Source organism: Jaculus jaculus, chromosome 7 (assembly GCF_020740685.1).
Source record: "Jaculus jaculus isolate mJacJac1 chromosome 7, mJacJac1.mat.Y.cur, whole genome shotgun sequence".
NCBI classification, from domain to species: domain Eukaryota; kingdom Metazoa; phylum Chordata; class Mammalia; order Rodentia; family Dipodidae; genus Jaculus; species Jaculus jaculus.
Genome location: NC_059108.1, coordinates 2,085,371 through 2,098,123, shown reverse-complemented (window position 1 = coordinate 2,098,123; position 12,753 = coordinate 2,085,371).

The window sequence follows — 12,753 nt, the reverse complement described above, 5'->3', positions numbered from 1 at the left end:
TCTTCCAGCCACAGGTTCCAGAAGACCAAATCTACATGGTCAGATTCATTGCAAAAACAGCTCCTCTTCTCAGTACCAAATTACTGTTGCAGTCAGCTTCATGTTGCTGGGACAAATATCCAACCAGATACAGCTTATAGGAGGAAGGGGTTTATTTCAGGCTTATAAAATCCAGGGGAATGCTGGGCATGGTGGCACATGCCTTTAATCCCAGCACTTGGGAGGCAGAAGTTGGAGGATCGCTGTGAGTTCAAGGCCACTCTGAGACTACATAGTGAATTCCAGGTCAGTCTGAGCTAGAGTGAGACCCTATCTTGAAAAACCAAAAAGAAAAAAAAAAAAAAGAAAAAAATCTCCAGGGGAAACTCTTATCAATGGCTGAAAAAGCTGCTTGCTTCTGTAAACCTGAGCAGAGAGAAACAACTGCAGCAAGCAAACAGCAAGACCAGCAAGCACAAACTGCCCTGAGCACACCTAGTGAGGCTGGGCTCCAGGATCTGCCCACAGTGACACTGCCCCTTGTAACAGGGATCTACCTACAAGGAGCTCAAGTATTTTTATTTGTTTTTTAAAATATATTTTATTTATTTATTTATGAGAGAGATGGAGAGAGAATAGGCATACTAGGGCCTCTAGTCACTGCAAACAAACTCCAGATGCATGTGCCACCTTGTGCATCTGACTTATGTGGGTACTGGGGAAACCTTAGGCTTGGTAGGCAAGCAGCTTAACCACTAAGCCATCTCTCCAGCCCTTTTTTTTATTTATTTAGGGGACAGACACGATAGAGAATGAGTGAGTATGGACACCCCAGGGCCTCTTGTCACTGCAAAGAAAAAAGACTCTAGACACAATTGCCACTTTGTGCATCTGGGTTTACGTGGTTACAGGGAAATCAACCCCAGGCCATCAAGCTTTGCAAGCCTGTGCCTTTAACTGCTGAGCCATCTCTTCAGACCCTTTTAAAACTCTTCATTGACAGCTTCCATCAGTATAGACAACAAACCATGATACTTCCCACCCACCCTTATTCTTCTGCTCTCAAATCCACCCTCCAGTGACTCCCTTCTTTCCAATTGGCCTCGCTTCTATTTTGATGTCATCATCTTTTCCTCCTATTATGAACGTTTTGCATAGGTAGTGCCATTTTGTGTCTAGAAAACAGCATTCTAGAGCTGGGTGTGGTGGCACATGCCTTTAATCCTAGCACTTGGGAGGCAGAGGTAAGAGGAGTTAGAGGCCAATCTGAGACTACGTAGTGAATTCTAGGTCATCCTGGACTAGAACAAAATCCTCTGTAGAAAAAAACAAAAAACAAAAAACCTAGCATTGTAAGCAGTCCTGCCCTTCCTTTGGCTCTTATATTCCTTCTGCCACCTCTTCTGCCTGAGCCTCAGAAGGTTTGATAGAGATGTCTCAGTGCTGCTGAGCACTCCACTGCCATTTCTTCTCAGCACTGTGGCCCCAGTGGAGACTCAGGCTTAGTTTTTAAAGGAGGGAAAGAAAAAAACAGACAAAACAGAGACATTATCAGTTGGACAAAGGAGACAGTCATTATGTGTCAAGACTCAGTGGGAAGTCAGCTGGAGGCTCCATGTGAGTCAGTAAGGAATCAGTGGGGACCAGGCTGGAGTAAGGGGTTGGTCAGACTTAATGAGAAGCCAGTGGAAGTTCAATGTGAGTGGGAGCCCGTGGGAAGCAAGAAGACCAATCAGGTGACAAATGGAAGAACTGGTGGACAAGTCCATAGACCACTGAAGAACAGGGAGTGCATGGTTTTGGGTGGCAGTGGGATGGTGGAATCAGAAGGTGAGTCAACTAATGAAAAATCCTTTGAGGGCTGGACAGATGGCTTAGCAGTTAAGGTGCTTGCCTGCAAAGCCTAAGGACCCATGTTTGACTCCCCAGATCCCACATAAGCTAGACACACAAAGTGATGCAAATGTAAGGTTGCACATGTGCTCCAGGTGGCACACACATTTGGAGTTTGATTGCAGTGGCTGGAGGCCCTGGCATGTCACTTCTCTCTCTCTCTTGCTCACGCTCTCAAAAAAATATTTAAAAACCCTTTTGGAAGACTCAATGGTGAGAAGAGGGGGTCAAACCTTAATTAGGGCCATAAACTGTGCCCCAAAGATGTGCCAGGCAGGATCTAGTGCTGGAGGACTCACAGTAGGCCTTTGCAAAAGGATATGTGTGTTGGCAGGGGTGGTGATGGGGTCTCAGTGGAATGTGGACTGATAATTCCTCCAGGAAAGTGGACTGGGTAGAACTCTGGGCACCCTGTCAGGAAGTATAGTAATGTTAATGATGGCTTTTTAGATTTCCATTACTTATTTTTATTTTAGAGACAGAGAGGGAGAGAGAATTGGTGCATCAGGGCCTCAACCACTGTAATTGAACTCCAGATGCTTACACCACCTAGTGGGCATGTGTGACTTTGTGCTTGCTTCACCTTTGTGTGTGTGTCTGGTTTACATGAGACCTGGACAGTCAAACATGGGTCCTTAAGCTTCTCAGGCAAGCACCTTAACTACTAAGCCATCGCTTCAGCTCTTGTTTTTTGTTTGTTTTGTTTTGTTTTGTTTTTGAGGTAGGGTCTCACTCTAGCACTGGCTGACCTGGAATTCATTATGCACTATGTAGTCTCAGGCTAGCTTCAAACTCATGGCAATCCTGTTACCTCTGCCATTCAAGTGCTGGGATTAAAGGCTTGCACCACCACATCCAGCTTCAGTTTCTATTTCTTAAATATATGTTTGTATTTATTTGCAAGCAGAGAGAGATAGGAGAGAGACACAGGCTAGGGCCTCGAGCCACTACAAACAGACTCCACTTTGTGCATCTGGCTTTGTGTGGGTACTGGGGAATCAAACTTTGGTTATTAGGCTTTGCAGGCAAGCACCTTAACCACTGCGCAATCTCTCCAGCTTCTTAAATCTCTGTTTTAATGGTGTCTTTTTTTGCTCCTTTTTGATAATAGTGGTTCACCTTTTTTTGTCAACTATATTTTTGTTTCTTGGTGCTAGCAATCAAGTCCAGGGCCTTGCTCTTCATCAGCCTTGATCATCTGTCATCTATCATCCATCAGTCTGTCTGTCCCTCCCTCCATCTCATCTGTCTGCCTATTTATCCATCCACCTATCCATCCATCCAGCTATCTAACTAGGGTCTCATATATCTCAGACTACTTGGAATTTGCTGTTTATGAAGGATGAACTTGAACTTCCTTCCCATCTTCCTGCCTCCACCCTGCACCACCATGTCCTGCCTCCTCATGTTCATTTTCATCATGTGAACTGAGGTGATTCCACATAACCTGGCTCCAGGCAGGATGCCCAAAGGCTGCAAGGCTGGCCAGCTAGATTTTTCCTTCTGCCTCAGGGCTGCTATAGTTGGCCAGCAAAGCCAATGGGAAAAGGATGTCAGGGTTTGAAACAGTCTGGAGCTGCTGACTCCTTACAGCTGCCACAGGGGGAGAATCTGCTTGGTAGTAAAGCTGAGAGAAGGGGAAGGTGGGGGAGGCAGAAGGGAAGAATGGGCCCCAGTTAGAGGAGAGAAGTCGACCTAGCTCCTATTTTTAAGATATGTTTTTTATTTATTTGAGAGAGAGAGAGAGAGAAAGGCAGATAGAAAGAAAGAGAATGGGTGTGCCAGTGCTTCTAGCCACTGCAAACAAACTCCAGATGCATGTGCCACCTTGTGCATCTGGCTTATGTGTGTACTGGGGAATTGAACCTGGGTCCTTAGCTTCGAAGGCAAGTGCCTTAACCACTAAGCTCTCTCCAGTCCAGTGTATGGCTGCGCTGGGCACACCATACCTGCAGAGAGACTTATTTGAGTCATGTGGCTGCCACTGTCACCTTTTGTGTCTGGACCTAGGACTGGACACAGGGTGGGAGGAGTGGATATACAGGGTAAGGGAAAGGGAAGGAAAGCTGCACCCAGACAGAACTACAGCCAGATCCCTCAGGTGGGAAAAGTGCAAGGTTGGAGACCAGGCATCGTGTGTGGATGGGACTCTGGGTGGAAAGGGCTTGGGCTAGGCCAGGAGCAGGCGCTGGATTCCCAAAGAGGTGAAAAGTTGAGAATTGGGAGGGACAGAGCTGGAGAATTTTTTTTCTTTCTTTTTGAGACAGGGTCTTGCTGTGCAGCCAGGCTGCTCTGGAACCCAAATCTTCCTGCCTCAAATACCTCAGAGTGTGCAAATATTGAAGGTCTGAACCATAATTGAGGGATTGGGTTTGAGTTGGGCACCAGAGCAATCACAAGGTTTCAGGGGATAATTTGTGCATGGAGGGCCTGGCATTCAAGAAAGAGCTAATCCCAGGCAGGAATGGAGCCAGCCTTCTTGATCAAAAGCCAAGTGGCTGAACAGAGGCCCTGGGCACTTACCACACAGGCTTGGCTTCTGCCAGGGTAAACCTTGCCACCTAATAGCTGGCACATTTCACAGTAGAGGCTGAGCATGGAGCAGGGCTCAGTGCCCAGATGGGTATATGTCTTTCATGAAATTTTGGAAACAGGGGCCCAAGAGGATGTCAGAGATGTGGGTAAAAGCACGACAGGAAGCTGGTGATTGGTAGGGTGGTGCTGTGGCAGTTGTGGCATCTGGCCACCAGCACCTTGGGCATCCTGTTGGAGAAGCCATCAGGCTATAGCCAAAGGCCGGAGCCATTGCACCAGATGTCCCTTGGTGCCTGTCAGCTCTGGGCAGCTGGAGGTGGTCTATGGGTCATGCATTGCAGTTAGCACACTGCCTTCACCAGATGACACCTATGTGCTGCTAGAGAGGCCAGCACCATCTGGAGACCAGAGGAACAGGTCTCATCACAGCATCACAGTAGTGGCAGATGGGTATACTGTTGCCCAGAGCCTGGAGCAGAAGGTTCTGCCAGTCTCCATACTCTTTGGGGAAGAGGATGGGCCAGCTGGGGCTCTGGGTACCAAGGGTGCTGGCATCTCCAGATAAGAAGAGAGGCTCCCCAAGCCTTGTTAAGGTGCTAGGAGCTGAACCACAATGCCTGTAAGTACTTGCTCATTGTGTTGACCAACAAGTCCTTGGAAGGACTCACAGAGTAAAGATCTGTCCAGCCAGGCATGGTGGCGTGTGCCTTTAATCTCAGCACTCAGGAGGCCGAGGTAGGAGTATTGCATGAGTTCGAGGCTAGCCCGAGACTACAGAGTGAATTCCAGATCAGCTGATCTACAGTGAGATCCTAACTTGGAAAAAACAAAGAAGATTTTGTCCTAAGAAATTAGGATTTCCCAGCTAGGTGTGCTGGTGCACATCTTTAATACCAGCACTCAGGAGGCGGAGGTAGGAGGATCGCCGTGAGCTCTAGGCCACCCTGAGACTACACAGTGAATTCCAGGTCAGCCTGGGCTACAGTGAGACCCTACCTTGAAAAAAAAATTTAAAAAATTAGGATTTCTTCTCTCCAAAACATAAAAGTCTGGCTGTGGACTCAGAGCTCAGGAATGAAAACTACCTGCTACAATGCATACATTTTGGCCCACAAAGGCCAGGAATCCACACCTGTAAAATTTTCCTATTTGTGTATGCGTGGGGTGTACCACTGGGGGGAGTCTCTTGCCACTGCAGACAAATCTCCCCTTTCAGCTTTACATAGGTAGCTGGGGAATGGAACTCCAGCCAGGACAGGCTTTGCAAGTAAACACCTTTAAACTGCTGAGCCATCATTTTCCCAGCACCGTGTGCATCATTTTAAGCAAATGCCTTTATCTGATGATCTCTCCTGTCCCTCCACGCTTTTTTTTTTTAAACAAAACAAAACAAAGCATTTTTATTTATTTATGAGAAAGAGTGAACTTGGGCAAGCCAGGACCTCTTGCTGCTGCCAATGAACACCAGACACTTGTGCCACTTTGTGCATCTGACTTTAAGTGGTCACTGCAAGCAAGCACCTTTAAACACTAAGCCATATCTCCAGCCTCCTGGGCACCATTTTATTTTCTTTTCTTTTAATTATTTTTTTATTTTTATTTGAGAGCAACAGACAGAGAGAGAAAGAGGCAGATAGAGAGAGAGAGAGAATGGGTGCGCCAGGGCCTCCAGCCACTGCAAACGAACTCCAGACGCGTGTGCCCCCTTGTGCATCTGGCTAACGTGGGTCCTGGGGAATCGAGCCTTGAACTGGGGTCTTTAGGCTTCACAGGCAAGTGCTTAACTGCTAAGCCATCTCTCCAGCCCACCTTTTTCTTTTTATTAATTAAGACAGGGGGGGAGAGAGAGAGAGAGAGAGAAAGAGAGAGAGAGAGACAGAGAGAGACAGAATCCGTGTGCCAGGGCCTCAGCCATTGCAATTGAACGTCAGACACTAGTGGGCATGTGTGACCTTGCACTTACCTCACCTTTGTGCATCTGGCTTACATGGGATCTGGAGAGTGGAACATGAATCCTTAGGCTTTGCAAGCAAGTGCCTTAACCACTAAGTCATCTCTCCAGCCCACCCCCACCCTTTTTTGATTTTTTGAGGTAGGGTCTGGTTGACTTGGACTTTTCTTTGTAGTCTTAGGCTGGCCTTGAACTCACAGTGACTGTCCTATGTCAGCCTCCTGAAGGTTGGGATTAAAGGTGTGGCAGAGAAAGAGCGAGAAAGAGAGAAAGAGTGCACATGCATGGCACACCAGGGCCTCTAGCCACTGCAAACAAACTCCAGTTGAATGTGTCCCTTTGTGCATCTTTCTTTATTAAACTCTGGTCCTTAGGCTTTATAGGCCTTACCGCTTGGGTTCCCTTCACACCTTTCTGAATGGACTTGTTTTGACCCATAGAAGTCTTTATAGCAGGACTCAGAGACTTTGGCTGTCCAGAACCTAGGTACTCTAGTCTCCAAAAACCAAGAATCCAGAAGTTCAGGTCCTAGAACCTAGGAATCTCCAATTCTAAGACCTGGAAACCCTCACCTCAACCACAAGAGCCCCGCCTCCAGTTCTTAGACACTTTTCCTGGCACACTTTGCAGGTGAAATGTCCCCCACAAGCTCCCATGTTTGAACACTTAGTTCCCAGATGGTAGAACTCTTTTGGAAAGCTGTGGAACCTTTGAGATTGTGGGATAGCTATCAGAAGTGAGTTGCTACAGGCTGGGGTGAAGGCTCAGTGGTTAAACATGCTTGCTGGCAAAGTCTGATGTCCTGGGATTGATTCCCCAGTACCCATGTGAAGCCAGATGCACAAGTGGCACATGCATCTGGAGTTCCTTTGCAGTGGCAGGAGGCCCTGGCATGCCCAGTTTCTCTCTCTCTTTTCCTCCCTCCCTCTTTCTCCTTCTCTCCTTACAAATAAATAAGTAAATAAATAAAATATTTAAAAAACCCAAAACACAAAGAAGGACTGGAGAGATGATTCAGCAATTAAGGTGCTTGCTGGCAAAGCCAAAGGACCCAGGTTTAATTCACAGTACCCATGTAAAACCAGATACACAAGTGGCACTTGCATCTGGAAAATGTTTGTAGTAGCTAGAGGCCCTAGTGAACCCCTTTTCTCTATCAGCCTCTTTCTCTCTCTTTTAAATAAATAAATAAAATGTTGTTTTTTTGAGGTAGGGTCTCTCTCTAGCCCAGGCTGACCTGGAATTCACTATGGAGTCTCAGGGTGGCCTCAAACTCACAGTGACCTTCCTACTTCTGCCTCCCAAGTGCTGGGATTAAAGGCGTGCCCCACCATGCCTGGCTTAAAATATTTTTATTTGCGAGGAGAAGGCCAGGAAGAATGTGAATGGCTGTGTGCCAGGGCCTCTTGCCATTGCAAATGAACTCCAGATGCATGAACCACTGAGTGTATTTCTTGATCACTCTCTACCTTATTTATTGAGGTGCTTGAACTCAGAGCTTGCCAACTGGTCTAGTCTAGTTAGCCAGCGTGTTCCATGGGTTGTTTTGTCTCTGCTTTCCAAGCACTGGGGCTGCAGGCATGACAGCTCATATGTGGGGCTGGGAGCTCAGATCCTTGTGCTGTGCAACAAGCACTTCACCAACTGAGCCGTCCCTCCAGCCTTCCAAGACACATGTCCCTCCCCTTTATTTATTTATTTTGGTCTTTCAAGGTAGGGTCTCACTGTAGTCCAGGCTGACCCGGAATTCACTATGGAGTCTCAGGGTGGTCTTGAACTCACTGCAATCCTTCTACCTCTACCTCCCAAGTGCTGGGATTAAAGGCATGTGCCACCATGCCCGGCTTGTCTCTATCCATTAAAAAAAAAATATTTTTGGGGGGCTGGAGAGATGGCTTAGCTGTTAGGCACTTGCCTGAGAAGCCTAAGGACACAGGTTCAATTCCTTACTATTTATTTATTTGAGAGAGAGAGGGTGAGAGACAGAGAGTATGGGCACTCTTGCCACTGTAAACAATTCCAGATGCATGCCCCAACTTTGTGCATCTGGCTTTACATAGGTACTGGGTGCTCAAACCCAGGCCATTAGACTTTGCAAGTGAGCACCTTTAACCGCTAAGCCACCTCTCCAGCCCTTCTCCCTTTTGGATACAGGATCTTACTCAACCCCAGGCTGGCCTTGAACTCAAGGTGATCCTCCTCCCTCATCCTCCTGAGTGATGGGATTATAGGTGTGAGCTGCCATGCCCAGTTCAGATATTCCTCTTAATCCCTTTCTCAAAAAGTTGGAAGCTCTGCCCTTGTAGCTTCAGGCTGTTCTATCCAAGGGCCTTGCATCAGCAAGCAGGCCTCCAGAATTAAGCGTATGGCTTGGTGGTAGACAGGATACTTGCCTAGTGTCATGATCTCACTGTGTCAGAAACGTAAACAGACATATTTGTGTCATTCTACAATGTCAGCATTTATTGAATAACCAATATATTCACAAGCTACATTGGTTTGTTGGCTGCAATTTGTCAAGAAATCCTTGTTTCCCATAATAGCTGACCATTGGCAAACACAGGTTCTTTGATTCCAATCTCTTTTTAAATTTTTAATTTTTTTGGCACATGAATGCATGAGTGTGGGAGCATGCATGCTCTGTCAGATGTGTGGAGGTCAGAGGGTACTTGGCCCTCACCTTTTGCCTTGGTTGAGGCAAGGTTTCTCTTTCTTGTTTACTAATGAACCAGCCTGTGGGTTCCCCAGAAATCCTCTTGTTTCCTCCTCCCAACTCACTATATGTATGTTGGGATTATAGACATCGGCCAGCCATGGCTTCTGCCGCCCCCCCCCACCCCCGCCAAGGTAAGGTTCCACTTTAACCCAGGCTAACCTAGTCCCAGGATGGCCTCAAACTCACAGTGATCCACCTGCTTTAGCCTCCTGAGTGCTGGGATTTAAGGGATGCACCACCACACACAGCTAAAAGTACTGGCTTTTAAAAAAATTTGTGTGATTAGACTGGAGGGATGGCTTAGCAGTTAAGGCATTTGCCTGCAAAGCCAAAGTACCCGGGTTCAATTCCCCAGGACCCACATTAGCCAGATGTACAAGAGGGCTCGTGCATCTGGAGGCCCTGGCATGCCGATTCTCTCTCTCTCTCTTTGTCTGTCAAATAAATAAAAGATATTTAATATTGATAAGGTCAGGTGTCTGGTGTCTTTGATATGATTTGGTACATTTTCAGGTGTCATATTTCTGAAAATTTGCATGCTCATGTGCACATGGGTGGTGTATATGGGTGCATCAAGGCTTCTTGTGGCTGCAAAGAAACTTCAGATGCCTGTGTCATTTGTATATCTGGCTTTACATGTGTGCTGGAGAATTGAACCTGGGCCAGCATGCTTTGCAAGTAAGCACCTTTAACCATGGAGCCATCTCCCCAACCCAGCTTCTGGCTTTTATGTGGGGGTCTAGAGATAGGAGCTCAGGCTTTCCTGTCAAGTGCTTTATTCACTGAACCATCTCCCCAGCACGTTTTACTCTTATCTTTTCATTTTTATTAATTTACTCATTATTTTGGTGTTTTGAGGTAGGGTCTCACTATAATCCAGGCTAACCTGGAACTCACTCTGTAGTCCCAGACTGGTTTCAAACTCATGGCGATCCTCCTACCTCATCCTCCTGAGTGCTGGGACTAAAGGCGTGTGTGGCCACACACTCAGCTCCTTTTATTCCAATCTTTTATTTTGTTTTGTTTTGATGCAGGCTCTCACTTTAACCTAGGCTAACCTGTAGCCCCAGGCTGGCCTTGAACTCACAGAGATCCTCATGCCTCATCCTTCCAGGTGCTGGAATTAAAGGTGTGCATCACCATGGCCAATCCTTTTACTCCCATCTTAATTACTGATATTAACTCCCAGATCACACATTCATACTTCCATAATCAATGGGTATGCAAGGTACAGTGTCTTGGAGAAGGTAAAGGTGACTCCAGAGCTCAGAGGTGCCATAGAGTTAGAGGCAGAGTGCTGCTGAAGGTTAGAGATGTCACCCCAGGTGACAGGACATTTGAGGGTCAGTTCCACATGGGCTAAGTGTCACAGACAGGAAAAACCACGCTGTAGTTGGATCCCAGGGAATGAAGCAGAGTCCTTTGCTGTGACAATGTTCCTGCATGAGGCTCATGAAAAACAATGACAGTGGCTAGTCAGCATGCCTGCCACCTTCGAGTCCTAAAGTGCTCCTTTTATGGTCTCAAGTGAGGGGCTCCACATCTGTCTGATTGATAAGGTCAGGTGTCTGGTGTCTTTGACATGATTTGGTATATTTTCAGGTGTCATTATTTATTGGCATAAATAAATCATTTATCAGCTTGTGCCTCTTGATGTGCTGGCAGACAGTGGTTGTTTATGTGTGTGAACAAGTTGTAGAGTCATCCCTTCTTGGCATTTATACTCACAATGGAGTAACTCAGGTCAAGGTTGTTGCTTTATAGAATGGAGTCAGTCATTCTAGGCTGAGTGCAGTCTGAAAGCTGATATTCCATGCAGCACAGAATGTGAACCCAGCTTGTTCTCTATACCTAGAATGTGCAAGGCCTTGAATGAGAGAGGGGGGAAGAGAGAGAGAGAGGGAGAGAGAGAGAGAGAGAGAGAGAGAGAGAGAGAGAGAGAGAGAGAGAGATACAGACAGACCTAGGGCCCAGAATGGTTAAATAATCTGCTCAGTGTCTCACCATAATGAATAGCCAAGCAAGAATTTGAACCCAGGACAACTGGCTCCAGGGTCTTCCTTCCTTCCTTCTCCTCTTTCCTTTCCTTACTTCCTTCTCCTCCCTCTCTTCCTTCTTTCTCCCTTCTTCTTTCTCTATAATTTTATTTTTAACTTTAAAACAATTTTCTTATTATTTATTTATTTGCAAGCAGAGAGAGATAGAAGAGAGACAGAGAGAAAATGGACATGCCAGGGCCTCCAGTCGCTGCAAATGAAGTTCAGATACATGCAGTACTGTGCATCTGGCTTTATGTGGGTACTGGGGAATCAAACCCAGGGCATTAAGCTTTGCAGGCAAGCATTTTAACTGCTGAGCCATCTCTACAGCCCTATATATTTTTAAACTTTTGTGTGTGTGTGTGTTTTTTGAGGCAGGGTCTCGCTTGAGCCCAGGCTGACCTGGAATTCACTATGTAATCTCAGGGTGGCCTCAAATTCACAGTGATCTTCCTGTCTCTGCCTCCTGAGTGCTGGGATTAAAGGTGTGTGACACCATGCCTGGCTTTTAAAACTTTTTTAAAAAAGTTATTTATTTATCTATCTAAGAGAGAGGGAGAAAGAGATGGAGGGAAAGAGAAAGAGAGAGAGGGAGAGAGAATGCATGTGCCAGGGATTCTAGGCACTGGAAATGAACTCCAGACGCACCTGCCACTCTGTGCATCTGGCTTTAGGTGGGTTCTGGGGAATTGAACCTAGGTCCACAGGTTTTTCAGGCGAGTGCCTTAAGTGCTGAGCCATCTCCCAGCCCCCTTCTTTTAGTTTTGTTTTTTAAGGTAGGGTCTCACTCTAGCCCAGGAATTCACTATGGAGTCTCAGGGTGGCCTCAAACTCATGGCAATCCTACCTCTGCCTCACGAGTATTAAAGGCATCCACCACCATTCCTGGCCTTATTTTCAACTTTTTATTGATAACCTCCATACATAAACACAATGCACCCTGATCATAATCCCCTCCCACTGCATTCCTTTATCCCTTTCCCCACACCCTCCACTGAGCCCCCTTTTCTTTCCAACTAGCTCCTCTCCTGTGTGATGACATTTTGGGACAAGTCATGTGTCCATATGTGGTCTGGATGATGGACATACATTTCAGCTTGTGCTTCACAAGGTGACATGTGGTCCCATTGTAGTAATTCCCAGTCATTACAGGGAACTTGGCACTGGAATGTCAGTACCAGCACAGACTCTGGGAGGAGGTGGCACTCAGTGGGAAGGTTTGGTTCCTCCTCAGTTGGAGCTTGTGGAGATGAAATGAGATGAGGGGGTGCAGCAGGCCAGCATCCTGCCACCGAGCTTCATTCTGGCCTGCCTCCACACCTGAGCTGCCAGCATTCAATATTCAATATGCAGAAGCCAGAAGGTTGTCAGTATAGAATTAAGTGGGCCTGGATGTATCAGCAGAAAGAGAAGGCTGGGTCTGAGGAACAATACAGACATGATCGACACAGTCTGAGTACAAAATAGGTCAGCAGTTAGCTGGAGAGCACAGGCTTCATGTGAAGAGAGCCAGATTCAATTATTAAAACTCCTGGTGCTGAGAAGTCACTCAGCAGCAGAGAATATGCTTAGCATGCATGAAGCCCTAGGCTCAATCACCATCATGTGCACACGTGTGCACACACATATATCCCCGTACT